This window comes from Adiantum capillus-veneris, chromosome 17, assembly GCF_014529385.1.
Source record: "Adiantum capillus-veneris isolate H3 chromosome 17, ASM1452938v2, whole genome shotgun sequence".
NCBI classification, from domain to species: domain Eukaryota; kingdom Viridiplantae; phylum Streptophyta; class Polypodiopsida; order Polypodiales; family Pteridaceae; genus Adiantum; species Adiantum capillus-veneris.
The window spans coordinates 107,617,757-107,635,704 of record NC_140947.1 but is presented as its reverse complement, the minus strand read 5'-3'; the positions used below and the strand labels follow the sequence as shown (position 1 = coordinate 107,635,704).

The window sequence follows — 17,948 nt, the reverse complement described above, 5'->3', positions numbered from 1 at the left end:
CAGATGATGAACCCTATGCAGTTGTCAGATGATGCACTACTTGATTTTAAGCCTCTACAAGATAGAGAATTGTTTTCCGATGCATCTTTTGAGCCTAATGAAGAAGATTCTACCAGAGACTTGATGTATTCAGATATGCATGATTGGGATTCCAGTACTAGTGAGAGTGAAGGTGCATTGCCAATGCTTTTATCTGTGATTGTTGATGATTGACAATTGGATGAGCCAGGGGATATGGTAGTATCTGATGCTACCTGATGCTATATGGAATCTGATGTTACCCTATGATGTAGGGGATTTTGAGCTAGCTTTTGACCCGGGATGTGACAGATATGTGCATGATCCTGGGAAATTGACTTATATGCCATATGATCCAGGCGGTTTGTATGAAGATTTCTGGGCTAATTTATGTTTATGCTTTAATGATTGGAAATTCTTGTATTTTCCCTATGATCCTAGAGGATGGTGAAAATTTTTTAAAAGAATGCTCATAGTGGGATAGATGATTGGTTTGCTATTTGATCCCGGGGGCTACTGAAGTGCAAGTTCGAGATTTGAAGAGTACCAGTTATTTGTTGTAGCAGGTTTCCTGCTACAAAGTTTTTTTTTCAAAACCTGCTACAAAGTTTTTTTTTCTAGATCTATGCTGATTAGAAGAGTTTTGGTTATGCATTCAATAAGCTTACATGGCTGGCTTCCAGTTGACTTCTTTGGACAATTGATGAAGTAACTTCACATCTTTTTAGTTGGTTCTACCCTACCAGAACTTGAGGTAAAGGACTTGATGGCCATTTAGTGTGCAGATAGAGTAAGGCATACTTGAGCTTGACAAGGTTTCTTAAAGCGAGCTTAATGGTCAAGCCGTGTGTATCATTAACTGAAGCACATGAGTCTAGCGGGGTTCACTAAATAGTTTTTCCATAATTGAATGCTTTGAAGATACGGCACATACGGTTTAGAGACTTTGATGGGACAACTACCTAAAGATCAAGCTAAAATATTGATGATAGTGTGTAAGACTTAGGTTATTTTTCATATGTTTACCAGTTGCATGAGTCTGATGATGGAAAAGAGCTAAAGGTACCTATAGTAGGTGCAGATTGAAGTGCAATTGACACAGAACGGAGGCTGTGCAGGTTCAGAGGGGGTGGATGTCGTGCAGCTCCACTCCCATGCTAAGAAATATTCCAAGAAGATGCACATCAAGATTATTCGAAGCTTACATGATTATTGATCAGTGATTAGGGCTTGTTAACAGGCCAAGCTTAATGATTAATGTATGCCAGATGCGGCTTTAAAGGGCCAGTTGATGCCATAATGGTGCTAAAACTGGCTATGCTTGAAGTGAGCATCGATGGGATATTATGATCTAGAACTGTAGTGCTTGAAGTGCTCTACCGGCCTATCTTTACGGCTTGCCGATTGGAGCTATGGTAAAAAAGTTATGGCAGTTTGAAGTTTAAGTTGATTGCAGACCCATACCAAATTGGGCAGCTGCAGCTAGGTGATAGAAATGAAATGAATGCACGAGCCTGAAGTGCTCACTTTGTGGAGCCCGTCGGTCTCTTTAGATCAGCCGATCAGAGTTTCGGTTACCAAGATATTAACCAATAAAGATTCACCAGGGGTCGGCTCCGTACCAGTACGGTCCGCTCAGTCGGAGTGCCATCTGGGTATTTCTGAGCTTCATCCAGGTTGAAATGCGAGAGAAATAAGTGCTTTAGGAGTATCATGTCCGGAATGACATCTTTTGGAATCCAATGATTTCACTGAATGCCCAACACAACTGCGATAAGGAGATGGTCTATTTTCATCGAGTGCCAAGGAAATGCCTTCCGACAAAAACAATCACCTATACTTGCATCTTAACGGCATGTGGCATGATACGAGATGCTAGAGATGACAATAAAATTTACAAAGATAGTCAAGGGCTGCTGGAGAAAGGAGTCATGCTTGGTATTGCTTTGCTCGGGTGAATATGTATGCCTAATATGGTGCTGTTATGAAAGCACAAAAAGCCCTTGATGAGCTCAGAGTCCGAAAAATCATCTAATAGAGGCCTTGGCCGGCATGTATGTCAAATGTGGTGCCCTTACAAGGGCCATAACCACCCTATAATAAACAATATCAAGGGCTGCCCAAAGGCAATCAAGCAAATGGCCGCCCGCCCACTAAAACCAAATGCCCCCCCATGGGGTGGCCACCCAAAATGAAGTAAAGGTTTTTATTGGTGGGAAAGCAAAGAAAAATAGAGAAGCATGCAAAGCAACATAGAGAACGAGCTGTGTAGGGGAGAAAATCACTCCCAGCGGGCTCCACAACGCTAGAATCACTTCTGAGAAGGAGCGATAAGCGGCAAGCATGTCAAGGTGATCCTTTTTGGTACTGCTCGTGTGCCGAACGATGCATTTCAATGGCCGGATTGCCACATTAGCAAGGGAGGTTTTTTATGCCTCCCTAGCAACGACGGCGTCGTCGTTGGTAAGGGAGGGGGCATGCTAATAATAGAAAAAATGTCTTTTGCATGAGAGGCATTGCAAGATAATGAGGCAATGGAATGAGGAGAAAGTGAAACAAGGGCAAGCTTGGCAAAGGAGAGGAAGGAGATTCACTGGATGAGCTTGGTCAAGGAAGCAAGGCGGCGAGCTTGTTGAGGCTTGACCAATCCAAGGCGAGAAGAGGATTACAAGAAAACGAAGAGCTTGAGCAATCCAAGAGGAGAAGGGCTTGTCGAGGTTGAAGCAAGCAAGTAGGTCGAGAAGAAGCTTGTCAAGGCAAGCAAGCAAAGCAGGAAGAGCATAAGGCAAGCAAACAAGCAAGAAGAGAAGCTTGATGATTGAGGTAGTGAGCTGAATTGAAGCTTGTAGAATCCTCGGGAATTGGAGCAGTTAAAGTGGCAGAAGAGAACTTTTCATCACCATCATTGACTAGAGATTGATTAGATAATTGTTAAGCCCCGGTGTCGATAACGGCCCAGTTAATTGTGTAAAACGGGAGCTTAAACTACTAGTTAGCAGTTGATCCAAGTGCTAGTGCTGTTAACAACCCACCTTGGCTAAGGACTAAGTTGTGCTCAAATGTATTAATCGATTGATTCACGGGTACGGTGATTGGCAGAGTCAGTTGCATCAGTTGTTCTTGTTCTCTCTCTTTCACACCTCCCACAGCCAGAGGCTTGGGGCCTGTCCAGCTCACATTTCGAACACATATCCCCCAGCAACGTTCAACGGCACGGCTACCTGCCTCAATGTAGGAGGATCACACACCGGTATGGTGGGCCATTATGCTACACCACGTGCTCGCCACCCTGCAAGGAGGTCCGTAGAGTTGTGGCCACTATAAAGCAAGTGTCGCCGTAGTACAGGGTCCTGATCCTCTTGAAATACAACCCACCAACACCCTTGGCCATCCAACACTAGGCAAAGACACTGCATGAAAAAAGCATGATGTGGACACCTACTATGGATTGGATTGGGGAAACCCCTTTTTTCTTGCCATACTCTACAAACACTCATGGAAACCATACGACAAGGATGTAATTTATGTGTGTAGCGTTAGAATATACATGAATTTGATATTTGTTGGTTGTGTAGCTGGGAGCAATCCCTGCAGGACACCTCAAAGATCTATCCGAGAAGTCTTGAACTGAGAGAGAGAGAGAGAGAGAGAGAGAGAGAGAGAGAGAGAGAGAGAGAGAGAGAGAGAGAGAGAGAGAGAGAGAGAGAGAGAGAGAGATAATCAACCAGGGTCATTAACCTCGGGGCATCCACTAGGATATATGTAAGATAGCACGTGCAGATAAAATAGGGGATTTATAATTAGGTACACCTACAAAAAAATGTATTTACATAGAGGATTTTTTAATTGAGAAAGTGAAATTAAATTTTCATACATAAGGGGAAGTTTTTTCAAAGAAATGCCTTCATAAGAGGTACATATTATACCTGAAAATATACAGGTAAGGGATTATTTGAATACCTCTTCTTCACACGTGCTATATGCAATCTTTATATAGTGGACTCCCCATGTCATTAACCTCCTTATGCGTCAACACCGACTATGGGCTGGACTAGGGAAACCCTTTGTTTCTTGCCATACTCTGCACACACCAATGCTGACCATACGATAAGTGATGTAATATATGTGTGTAGTTTTACAATATAGAGGGGGGGGGGGGGTGTTGGTTGGTGTGTTTGTATGATGATCAACCACTCACGCCATGTCAAGGTTGCACGCAATGGCACGGCTACCCACCCCAATAGTGTAGAAGGGTTGGATGTCATAGGGTGGCCATTGTGCCACACCGCATGCCTACAACCCTCCAAAGAGGGTTTGCGTCATTCTGCTGCAATGTGCGTTAATGATCCTTTCGTAGATTCAACTATGAACTTCTCACAACGTCACCAATGGCAAACCGCTAGCATCATCGCGATGTACAAACTTCATTGGGCCATTCAATCAATAGGAGCAACGAGCGGTGTGTACAAAGGATAAGCCTTGGCGTAGTCAACAGGACCTGATGACTCATGCTTACTAAGAATTACTTGTTCAAGATCAATAATTGGAATAATTGTTCAAGATCAATACTTGTTCAAGATCAATAATTGGAATGATCTATCCCCACAACGATCAAATTTCAAAATATTACTAGTGCCTACTATCGGCCTAGGAAGTAAACTCGTTGAATTCATCAGTGTAGCACCCATGTGGCCCAAAAAATCTAAGGGCATCATAGAGCTATTATTGCCTCAAAACTCACGGCCTAGATGGCCATAGTCCCTCTAAGAAGATGGGGATGAAGAGGGCCCTTTGTGTACACAGTAATTAGCAGGATGAGGTCTTGTTTATTTAACGATATTAACCAGACAAACATAGAATCAAGAAAGAACTCTAAACATAACAATCCTTACTGTGTCCAAACCTGGTAAGTGTCCCCTTGTTGAGTCAAATTAAGCTACAAGCTTGACTCCTAGTGGTGTCCTTCCGTCAATTCCTTTAAGCTTCAGCCTTGCGACCATACTCCCCTTGTAACCCAAAAACTTAGATTTTTGATAAGGTGTTGACAGATTCATGAAAGTAACATTCGTCAATCCGTAGTCATCATTGTTTACGGTTGAGACTAGGATGGTATCTGATTGTCTTGGGGCCCCAACTTTCATTCTTGATTAATGAGAACATTCTTGGCAAATGCTTTTGTAGTAGTTCATCTTTCACAAATCCAACAATGTCACCTCTAACAATGAAATATGAATGCCTACCATTGTCCCTATTAATCATTACTCCGGTGCCGAAAAGGGCTAGAGTCTTATCACATGTTTCAGAGCATAGGGTTTCTTTGAGCACTCTAATTTTTTCAAAGAAACATTTCCAAATCCGTGTCCCAACCAATTAAGGCTATGATTGCATCCTTGACAGAAAGGGGTAAAGCAACGAGTGCACACCAAAGGAGGTGGATAGCTCGCCCCACCCACTACAAGCTATCTAAGTGCAACGACTTAACTTTACGTTATTGGAGTTAGAAATATAACGTGTGTTGGCACCAGACTTGTCCCCCAATGGATCCTTGTTAAGATTTACACTACAAGAGGCTCTTCACATTAGCGACGCTCACACAGCGACGCTCAAAAAAAAAAATTCCCGGCGTCGCTATGAGCGTCGCTATAAGCGTCGCTATGAGCGTCGCAAATTTACAAAGAAATTTGCGACGCTCATAGCGACGCTCATAGCGACGCTCATAGCGACGCTCATAGCGACGCCAGCTGGGGTAAAAAAAATAACCGAGCGCGCCCAAAAACTCAGATCTCAGATCTGAGTTTTTCGGCGCCCTCAAGCAAAGAACAGGTAACGCTCTCCCTCACTCTCTCTCTCTCTCTCTCTCTCTCTTTTTCTTTTACACACACACACACACACACACACACACACACACACACGAGGAGAGGAAGGAGAGCCAGGTATGCTCCTTCCCTCTCCTCATTCTCATGTTCCCTTCCCCTCTTTCTCTCTCCATCGCGCTCTCTCTCACACACACACACATACACACACACATATAGTGTTTTTGAGAGAGAGAGAGAGAGAGAGAGAGAGAGAGAGTGCAAAAACGCACACACATACATAAACAAAGAATGCACACACACATTGAGAGAGAAAAAGAGAGAGAGAGCATGCATAAACAAAAAACGCACGCATTGAGAGAGGAAAAGAGAGAGAGAACATGCATAAACAAAAAACGCACACATTGAGAGAGGAAAAGAGAAAGAAAACATGCATACGATCCAAAAAAACGCACACACATTGAGAGAGAAAGAAAGAGAAACTAAGGGAGCGTCGTAGGAAACTAATTAAAATTAAAAGACCTAAAGATCTAGCCGACGAGGAGTTGAACTGAAGACCTATTATTCAAGAGAGAAATGGCATAATCAATCTATCACACTTGGCATGGGTGATAGAAAGGTTATACCATTTATCTCTTTTTATTGGCACACACATCCACACACGCGCACACACACAGGAAGAAGAGAGTTATAACGTCGTAGGAAACTATTTTAAAAGACGTTAAAGATTAGGTTATATGTAGACTTACATTAAATTAGATTTAGGTTTATTTTTAACTAGATTTACATTTATTTAAGCTAGATTTAGATTTATGTTATATTAGATTAGATGCGGGTCTCCATAGACTGCGATGCCTGCATGAAGCGGGTGAAGAAAGCCCTCAATGGAATATAGGGTATTGCTGCCTTCACTCATAGTGGGCTCCGTCGATCCAAAAGTACTGGTGAAATGTCTTCAGAAGATAGGGAAGAAGGTGGATCTTCAGGGCGGCAAGAGTCACTACATCCCCGACACAATGACCATCTAGACAACCTCTAGTCATTAGACTTACGTTAAATTAGATTTAGCTTTATTTTTAGTTAGATTTACGTTTATTTAGATTTACGCTTATTTACGTTAGATCGAGTCCACGCAAGAATTACTTACGGTTTAGGGTTTAGAGTTAGACGAACAGTGAAAAGATCTACTGTGAAAAGATGTTAAGATGAAGTGAAGTGCTACAGCTAGAGAAGAGGCAAAGGGATTTTGTCCACTACATGCAGTATCATGTAGACGTGGGTGTCTAGATTTCTTGTACCCACAAATATAGGTATTGACCAATAAAGACGAGATTATAACCCGGTGGTTCTGATCTCCGTGCACCTCTAGACCGAGGTGTGCGGGGATTGGACATGACTAGAGAATGTGAGGTAAAGAGAGAGAGAGAGAGAGAGAGAGAGAGAGAGAGAGAGAGAGAGAGAGAGAGAGAGAGAGAGAGAGAGAGAGAGATAAGATGAAGAATGCCAATAGAATATTAAATTTGTTGTCTAGGTTATAAGTTTTTTATCCTCATTATGAGTAGCGACGAGGATGTGGGACCGTCCAACCGAAACACCTATCTCTCAACGAGGGTCTTATGTCCTTGCAATCAATGCAAGCATGCTGTGCGACGGACAAGACGTGTTTCTTTGCAGCACGTTCGTGAATTTGGCGAGTTCGATCCATCTATTATAGATCGAGTTGTTGCCAATTATAACTCGTCGGACTCTGACGCTGGCCAACAAGCAGCAATCTTGCAACCCAATAGACGTATTCGCAGGCGCTTTGGTCAAGCAGCATATGTGAGGCCACAAGATGTAGCCTCTGACAGCTCGGGGGATGATCATGCAGAGCACATTCCCAACGAGGCAATGTTTGAGCCCGAGATTGATGAAATGATCGAGACGATCATGGATTCAGAAAGGCTTATCTATGATGATATGAAAAGTGAAGCCGATACATCATTGTATAATGGAGCACGTATGTCTAGATTGAAAGCACTCCTGGTTCTTCTCAACATGCAGGCAAAGTTTGGATGGAGTGACACTAGCGTCACAGCGCTTTTCAGGTGATCTATTACAATTAGTTTACTTTAATAGCTCATGGTGTATAATGATCTGATAGATTTTACACGACTGTATCATATTTTTATGTTGTGTAGATTGCTGAAAGAGCACATTCTACCAGCTGACAATGTGATGCCAGATTCCCGAGATGAAGCAAGAAAGATTTTGCGAAACTTGGGGATGGATTACAATTCTATCCACGCTTGTCCTAATGACTGCATTCTTTTCAGAGGGGAATACACAGACATGGAGAAGTGTCCGAAATGTGATTCCGAAAGATATCGAGTAGATCTCCACGGGACAAAAATTCCACAAAAGGTTTTGCGACATTTTCCTTTGCTTCCTCGCATCAAGCATTTCTTCGAATGTAAGTCCATGGCCGCCCTAGCATCATGGCATGAGGAGAATAAATCTTCGGATGGTGTGCTACGAATTCCTGCAGATTGCGCAGCCTGGAAACATATAGATGGAACATGGTCGGATTTTGCCAGGGAAGCTCGAAATTTGCGCTTAGGCCTGGCTATGGATGGCGTAAATCCATTTGGTCAAAGATCAACATCTTACAGTGTATGGCCCGTTGTCATCGTCAACTACAACATTCCCCCGTGGTTGACTACGAAGAAGGGGCACCTATGGCTAAGCTTGATTGTGCCAGGGCGATATAAAGTGGGGAATATGGATGTGTATCTTCGTCCACTATTGGAAGAGCTACAACAATTGTGGATTGGCATAGAGGTGGTGGATATGAGCCGACACACAGGACGACGGAATGCTTTGATCAGAGGTATTCTAATGTGGACCATGCATGACTATCCCGGGCTAACAGAATGCTCAGGTGATCTATTGACACTCCTCTCTCAGACACTGTAAATCTTGTTTTTCCCCATAGTTGATCTATTATCATGTGTATACATGCAGGGCTTCAAACAAGCGGATACAGAGCATGTGTCACATGTGGACCTAGACTGAATGCACGTAGGGCACCCTCACTGAAGAAGCAAATCTACGAAGGTCATCAAGCGTATCTTCCGGAGAATCATGTGTTACGCGACGGCTTTTTGGGAAGAGAGCCACCAAGGATGTCTGCACAAGCATGGTTAGAGCAGAAGGAGATGTGCGATGACGGATTGCCTCCAGGGATGAAGAGACTATCTCTATGGTACGAGTTACCATACTGGCCTCGACTCGTGATCAATCACTTGCTCGATCCAATGCACATATTCAAGAATGTGGGTAATCTACTATGGGACCATTTGACCGGCAAGAAAGATACTTTGGGAGCCAGAGTTGACCTTAGAAATGTGGATCGTATGGAGCAATATTGGCCGCAAACAGCGTCTGATGGATCGATAAAACTTCCTAAAGCACCATGGATTTTCACAGGAGCCCAAGAACGCAAAGTAAAAGAGGCCATTCGATCTTTGCGGACCCCCACTGGCGTAATGCACTCGCTCCGAACGTGTTTTACTAAAGAAGGAAAGCTTACCGGTTTGAAGTCACACGATTGGCATAAAATGTGTCAGGTACGTTCATAGTGGACTTTAATATCATTGCATAAAATGTGGACTTTAATATCATTGCTGCACATACTTTACAGTTTATTTTACCGGTTGCCATTGAGGGATGTTTGTCTCTCGACATCCGTAACACAATCTACAAACTTGCAAAGCTGGTGCAATGGATCTCACAAAAGGAGATCGACGTAGACTCCATACCATTCGCCAAACTAAATGCTGCGGAGCTTGTGTGCATGTTTGAGAAACATTTTCCTACTACAATGCTAACCATTCAGGTGCATCTTCTTATTCACATAGTTGATGAGGTGGAAATAGCTGGCACAGTTCATTCCAGATGGATGTTCTTCTTAGAGCGTTTCATGAAAACGCTTAAGGGATATGTGCGTCAAAAGGCACGTCCGGAGGGTAGCATGGCAGAAGGTTGGTTGGTATCAGAGTCCCTAGTGTACATTGGAGAGTGGTTAGACGGATTTGATAAATCCCGGGATACGCTATGGCGAACCATAGATGATGAGCGCATATCTGGGATTGTCATGTGCAATCTCGGTGTTGAGAAGAAGATGACGGAAGATCTAGAGGCTAAAATCAACCGATTTTGCATGCTTCACAATCCAGTGATGCAAAAGTGGATTTCACAATATGAGGATGCAAAGCAAGAGCGACAAAGGGCACGAATCGAGTGGAGACGGGGAAGACGACCACCGATGCACTATCCAGCGGTTCTGGAGAGCCTACCAACCTTCATGAGCTTAAGATGGTTGCACAACCAATTGAAAAGCGCACAACAATGCGGTGACGAAGTGACTGAAGAAGAGTGGGAGTACTCTCGGGGTTGCGCGACCAAGGTAAGTTTGCAATGTACGACTAGCAAGTGACTTTATTTATAAACGTTTGAACGGCCACTCATAATCTTTGTTCGTTGTAGTATAAGTCATACACAGCAGCATGGTGTAAAGGTCGACATTTTAGGGTGGAACGAATCGACAAAAAGCGTTTTACTCAAGATTGTGGAATCATGGCAAAATTTGAACAGTCTAGTCGACGACGTTCCTCTGATGCAGATCCCGTGGTGGCGGAACTCACTTACTTCGGCACGCTGCAAGAGATTTTGAGGATCGATTACAGAGGATTTTTTGTCGACTTGTTCGACGTGCAATGGTTCAAGATAATCATGGAGGGTCGAAACGCTACTGTGCGTAGAGGAGAGTCTGGTTTTCTTGAGGTGGATTCTACTAAGAAATGGACTGACCTAAGAGACACTTTCGTACTACCCGAGCATTGTGAACAAGTAAGTATATAAATAGTTAACATCCCCCTTTTACAAGTTATGTGCTTGAAAGCTCTCATGTAAGTTATGTGGCTCTGGCAGGTAGTATTTCATCCTACAAAGTCTACATCAAACTGGTGGTACGTCATAGAGGTAGCCCCTCGTAGTGCAAGGACGTATGAAGGCTACCATGTGCCAATCACAACGACATCAATGGAGGAGATCAGAGAAGATGCTCAATCAGAAGCCGCTGCGGTGGTGCCAGACGAGCATCAAGATGCTACTGCTCTATATGGGGTGCATGCAGAGGAGCTACAAAATGAAACAGAGGATATGTGTTTAAACGGAGAGCTCTATATAGATATAGGAAGTTATGCTGAGTTATGCGAGGATGAGAGAGAGATCTCTTAAAGCCACAAATATTGTATTTGAACAATTTTGCTCCGTGCTGTAAAAGCTCTAGCTCTTTTGATTGAAAATTCTGAGTTTTCGACTTGCCTCTTCTACCACTCGATTCATTGCGTCATTGTATTTATATGCGTCATTACGTCATTGTATTTAATGGTATTTGCGTCATTGTCTACTCTATTCATTCAATATTAAGTTTAAATATTCGTGTGTTTAATGCAGGTATGGATGATGAGGAGTTTCTTTCTTCTTTGTCACCGCAGCAGAGACAGTGGTACGTGGAGCGTCATCGCTCTGGCGCATCATCGCGCGTTCCTACACCATCCGCATCTCCCTCTCTTTCGGAGCATTCGGCGCGCTCCGAAGCTTCGGCGTCGACGAGACGAGCGTCACACTCTTCTAGACACCGGCGCTCTAGTGGTGGCGGTGGCGGTTGTTGTGGGGATTCCGCCACCGATGCCTCCACACCGCCTCGTGTTCGACGAGGCTCTTTACCCTCCCCTTCTTTGCCCGCCCCCACACCAGCCACAGCATCGCCGTCTACGCCAGGTTTTGCACGGCTGACTGTTCCTAGAAGCTACACACCTCTACCTACTCCGCCAGGAGCCACCCCACTCGACACTCCTCGCTTCGGGGCCCAGACGCCGGTGGAGACACCTGACGTCCGTACCCCCATCGACACGCCGCTAGAGACCCCTGCCGGGACACCCAGGTTCACGCGTCACCGGCCAGAGGGCTTGCCTTACTCCGTCGACATCAGCGGCGGCATCATCATGGATGATGACGGCAAGAAGGTGATCTCGCGCATGCGTGGTCTTTGCTCTCAGCTGTTTAGACACTATATACTAAACAAATGGAGTGAAGTACCAAGTGATTTAAAAAACAGAGTCATCAGCATACTTCATGATGAGTTTCCCGTTCCAACACGGGATCAGCGCTTCAATGAAGACCTGATGAAGATTCGAATGCGCGAATACTGCAAACACAAGCGTTCCGAAGTGCAAAAAGCAATCAAGAATGGGTGGAATAGGCCAGATTGGCTGGCCAAAGAAGATTGGAAGAATGCGAAGAAAGCAGCGCGCGAGAATCCCGACAAGTGGAAGCAACAAAAAGATGCAGCCAGAGCGCGAGTAGAGGCAGGGAGCTCGCACCACTTGGGGAGCGGTGGATGGGCATCATTTGAGGCCGATTTTGTAAGTCTTTTCACATTGCTCTTTATGCATGTTCGATAGTTTAGGGTTTATGAGTTTTTTAGTTCTAACATAATGAAATCTTTGTATGTTTTGACAGTGGTCGATGACAGGACGTGATCCCACACCGTACGAGCGCGAGTACGCAGGCAGGAAGGGCTTAAACGCCCTGATGGACATTCTCAGTTCTCGCAGCGGCATGGTTAGTATTACGGTTTACTCTTTTTTATTTTTTGTATTGTTTTATAAATGTCGTTATATGTTTATACTTACTGAAAACTGTCTTATTGTCTTTTTTTGCAGAATCCGACAGATACGCCGCTTGGACGCGATGAGACGTCTGATTAGACGACGTCAGTTTAGCCGTAGCTAGATAGCATTAGTTTAGGGTTTCTCATAGCTTATGTATCATGAGACGGATTTTATACGTCTTTTTGAACCATGTATATTATTACATTTGTCACCGCAATTCCTTTTGCCAATCAATTCTTTATGCCTATGATGTTGTACAATTGTCATTATTACATTTGCCAATCAATTCAGTTTGTCTATGATGTGTACAATTGTCAATTTTGCAAACAATGCGTCTTGTGGGTGACTATTTTGGGTCTATTATTTACCTTTGCACTTTTTTTAAAAAGTGAATCAAGTACAATATGGTTGATGGGTGGCAGGGCATTCAATGCCCTGCCACCAAAAAAATATTCTCTCAGGCGTCGCTATAAGCGTCGCTATTTATGGCTCTGTAGCGTCGCTATATGCGTCGCTATACTCTTCTGTGAGAGCGTCGCTATAAGCGTCGCTATAGGCGTCGCTATAAGCGTCGCTATATAGCGACGCCTACAGCGACGCTTATAGCGACGCAGATAGCGACGCTCTCGTAGCGACGCTTTTAGCGACGCTTATAGCGACGCCGGGGGTTATAAAAACCCAGTGTATTTCCGTCGCTAAGAGCGTCACAAGAGCACATAACCTCTTGTAGTGTTAGATTGTACTCATTTCAATTATCAAATTTGAAAAATTCTAGTCTTGTTAATTATTGTCACTACCTCCCCGTGTTGGTGCGCATGTTGCCTTCCGTGGATGAGATAATCATACGATGTATGTGTGTAGTTTTATAATATTGAGGGATTTGATATTTTTTGGTTGTGTAGCTAGGAGAAATCAATGCAGGACACCTCAAAGATGTATCCGGCGAGTCTTGAGCTCAGAAAGGCTTTTGAGAGAGAGAGAGAGAGAGAGAGAGAGAGAGAGAGAGAGAGAGAGAGAGAGAGAGAGAGAGAGAGAGAGAGAGAGAGAGAGAGACTATAATCAACCAGGGTCAATGCATTAACCTCCTTATGTGTCAACACCGACTATGGATTGGACTAGGAACACCCTTCGATTCTTTCCATACTCTGCACAAACCAATGGCGACCATACTATAAGCAATGTAATGTATGTGTGGACGTTGTGTGGGGGTAATGGATGTGGGGGGGTGGGGGGGATAGGAAGAAGAAGAAGATGATGAGATATTTTTTCGGCACATGAAAGTGGAAGAAGCAAAAGAAGAACAAGATGATGATGATGCTGAGACTCTATCACATTTCCTTGATGATTATGATGAGAGAGAGAGAGAGAGAGAGAGAGAGAGAGAGAGAGAGAGAGAGAGAGATTTAAGTGACCTTGTAGGTAGGTCATTTCCAAGCAAGATATATAATAGGTAATAAGAACATGTCAGCATGTGCTTGCATTAATTAGCATATTATATTCACTCTAATGATGAACTTGTGAAGAGCCCTACATCGGTGATCTTGCTTTATGTACCACATTATCGCACATGGTAGAAATAGTCAATCATCTTGTGTAATTATGGTACATAAAGCAAGATCACCAATCTAGGGCTCTTCACAAGTTCATCATCAAAGTGAATATAGTATGCTAATTAATGCAAGCACATGCTGACATGCTCTTATTACCTATTATATATGTTGCTTGGAAGTGACCTACCTACATCAAGGTCACTTAAATATCTCTCTCTCTCTCTCTCTCTCTCATCATCAAGGCAATGTGACATAGTTTCATCATCATCATCATCTTGTTCTTCTTTTGCTTCTTCCACTTTCTTGTGGCAGAAAAAATCTCTTGCCATGTTCTTCTTGTTCCTCTCTCTCGCCCCACACAACATTCACACATACATTACAATGTTTATCGTATGGTCGCCATTGGTGTGTGCAGAGTATGGCAAGAACCAAAGGGTGTCCCCAGTCCAGTCCATAGTCCGTGTTGACACATAAGGAGATTAATGGATCAACCCTAGTTGATTATCTCTCTCTCTCTCTCTCTCTCTCTCTCTCTCTCTCTCTCTCTCTCTCTCTCTCTCTCTCTCTCTCTCTCAAAACCCTTTCTCAATTCAAGACTCGTCGCTCATCAATATCAACTACACATCTTTGAGGTGTTCTGCAGGGATTGCTCCCAACTACACAACCAACAAATGTCAAATTCCTCAATATTCTAAAACTACACACATCCCTATCATATAGCTACCTCATCCAAGGAAGGCAACATGCCTGAAAATCACACGAGGAGGTAGTGACAATTTTTAACAATACTATGCTTTTTTAAGTCTGATAATTGAGATGATTACAATTTAAATCCCTTAACAAGGATCCATTGGGGGACAAGTTTGGTGCGAGCACCCGCGATATTTCCAACTCCAATAATGTATATTTAAGTTGTTTAGGTTAGAAACCTTGTAGTTGGATCTTGGGGTGGGGCAAATTGTTTGCCTTCTTTGGTGTGCACTAGTTTCTTTACCCTTTCTGTCGAGGATACACTCATAGCCTTAATTGGATGGGACAAGGACTTGGAAATGTTTCTTCAAAAAAATTAGAGTGCTCAAAGCAAGCTAATGCTCTGAACATGTGATAAGACTCTAGCCCTTTTTGGGACCGTAGTTATGATTAATAGGGACAATGGTAGGCAATGATATTTGATTGTTACAGGTGAAATTCTTGGATTTGTGAAAGATGAACTACTACGAAAGCATTTGATAGATGTTTTCTTTAATCAAGAACCAAAGTTGGGGGCTCCAAGATAATCAAGTACCATCCTAGTCTCAACCATAAACGATGATGACTATGGATTAACGAATGTCATTTTCATGAATTTGTCAGCACCTTATGAGAAATTAAATTTTTTGGGTTCTAGGGGGAGTATGGTCACAAGGCTGAAACTTAAAGGAATTGACATAAGGGCACCACTAGGAGTGGAGCTTGCAGCTTAATTTCACTCAACACGGGGAAACTTACAAGGTTTTGACACAATAAGGATTGTCAACAACTGATATAGAGCTCTTTCTTGATTCTACGTTTTGTGGTGCATGGCTGTCTTAGTTGGTTGAGTGATTGCTCTGTTTAATACCGTTAAATGAACTAGACCTCAGCATGCTAGCTGGTTACACGAAGGACCCTCTTTGTGGCCATCTTCTTAGAGGGACTATGGCCGCTTGAGACATGGGTTTTTAGGCAATAATATCTCTATAATGCCCTTGGATTTTTTGGGCCACACGGGTGCTACACTGATGAATTCAACGACTTTACTTCCTAGGCCGATAGGCCTTGGTAATCTTTTGAAATTTGATCGTGGTGGGGATAGATCATTCCAATTATTGATCTTGAACAAGTAGTTCTTAGTAAGCATGGGTCATCAGCTCCTATTGACTAAGTCAAGGCTTATCATTTGTACACACCACCCATTATCTATTGAATGGTTTGATGAAGTTTTGGGATCGCGACGATGCTAGCGGTTTGCCATCGATAACGTTCCTTAAGCCTTATCATTTCGAGGAAGGAAAAGTCCTAATAAGGTTCATAGGGCGGTGGGCACGCGGTGCCACACAATGGCCTACCCTACGATGGCCAACCCTTCTACATTGGGGCGGATAGCCGTGCCATTGCATGCAACCTGGACACGGCTCGTGTGGTTGATCGTACACCCCCCCCCCCATATTGTAAAACTACACACAGACATTACACTGCTTGTTGTATGGTAACCATTGTTGTGCAGAGGATGGCAAGAAAAGAAGGGTGTTCCAACTCCATTCAATCCATAGTAAGTTGACCCTGCTATATTCATCTCTCTCTCTCTCTCTCTCTCTCTCTCTATGTGTGTGTATGTGTGTGTGTGTTTGTATGTGTACGCATGCCTTGAGTTCCACACTCTATATCTCGATAGATCTTTGCAGCATCTTGGAATTAATGTGTACGATGTTTTTGTTTTGGAAAAATTACCACGGAAAATTACCAAAATACCCCTCAGATTCAAAATAAAATTCTCAATATGCCTTTAAGCTTTTCAAATTTCTCAACTTACCCCTTGTAATAATAGAAAACATGGCAAAAATGGTAATCTTTTACAAGTCTCTATATAACACCCTATTCAACAGATTGAGCATGTTCGAATGTGGACTCTCGATGGTATTATGGACTTGGGAGATAAAATAATTCGATATTAACACACGCAAATGCTACTATTTTTGGGTATGTGAGTGATTATTTATGGCTATAACAACTTTTTAAATATGTGTTTATGCTTTTGTATATTCTATTTTGGAAAATTGAAGCAATTACTTGTTGAGAATTAGTACAAGGATATTCTAGGAATTTTTAAATTACAAGGGTATTTTGGGAATTTCCTAAAATTAGATGGTGTTCTAGTAATTTTTTGAGAAACTATCTTCTCTCTCTCTCTCTCTCTCTCTCTCTCTCTCTCTCTCTCTCTCTCTCTCTCTCTCTCTCTCTCTCTCGCCAGCTACCTACAAGAATTCCTGGGTCTCAGAGTTAGGATCCAGGGACTCCCATCACCATGGTGTACCGTCAAGGATACTCCCAAAGAAGCAATCGTCAAGATCAATGACATACTTCAACCAGTCACCATCAACCCCAACATAGTCTCTTGGATCAACGACACATATAGATGCTTGCCACTCGAGAAATTCACCCTTACTCTCAAGGACAAAGAGGAGTGTTTGAGTTGCTAGGTCAATCTTGCCTGTATGCTGAAGGGAATGAAGCTCTGGATTGCCGAGTAATTGACAACAAACCATCTCAAACTCAAAGCTAGCGAACTCAAAAAGATGCACAATGCTCTCAAACAAGGAAAATGGATGCCAAGATTTTTGAACTCCGAAGAAGACCTCACCGCAATCGACTGAAGATATCTCTTAGTTTTGTCTTTTATTTTTCTTTTTAGCCCTCCTTATTCTAGTTTTATGTGAACTGGCTAGTGCATCCCTAAATATAGTTTCCCAAAAGCTAGATTTTACCATCCAGTTTATACCCTACCCAAATGAGTTGTATCAATCATATGAGGGAGCCATTTTGTAATTTTTATTTGTTCCCATAGGTCATATTTGACCTCCAAGGACGATAATAAAATCTATCTATATATCCAAAATCTCTCAATCTCTCTCTCTCTCTCTCTCTCTCTCTCTCTCTCTCTCTCTCTCTCTCTCTCTCTCTCTCTCTCTCTCTCTCCCCCCCCCCCCCCCCCCCCCCCCCCCCCCCCACCCCCTCCTCCTCCCCTTAAAGAGAGATTCTGTGAGGAATTTGTGCTTCCATTTATGCCTCGTGATCGTGGATTTAATTTTTACGTAATTACCTTAAATTTT

At 43.1% G+C, this 17,948-nt stretch overlaps 1 pseudogene; it reads right to left on the bottom strand.

Annotated features, from left to right (window-relative positions):
• Window positions 1-4,358: 4,358 nt before the first annotated feature.
• Window positions 4,359-5,688, bottom strand: LOC147437846 (18S ribosomal RNA; annotated as a pseudogene).
• Window positions 5,689-17,948: the final 12,260 nt, after the last annotated feature.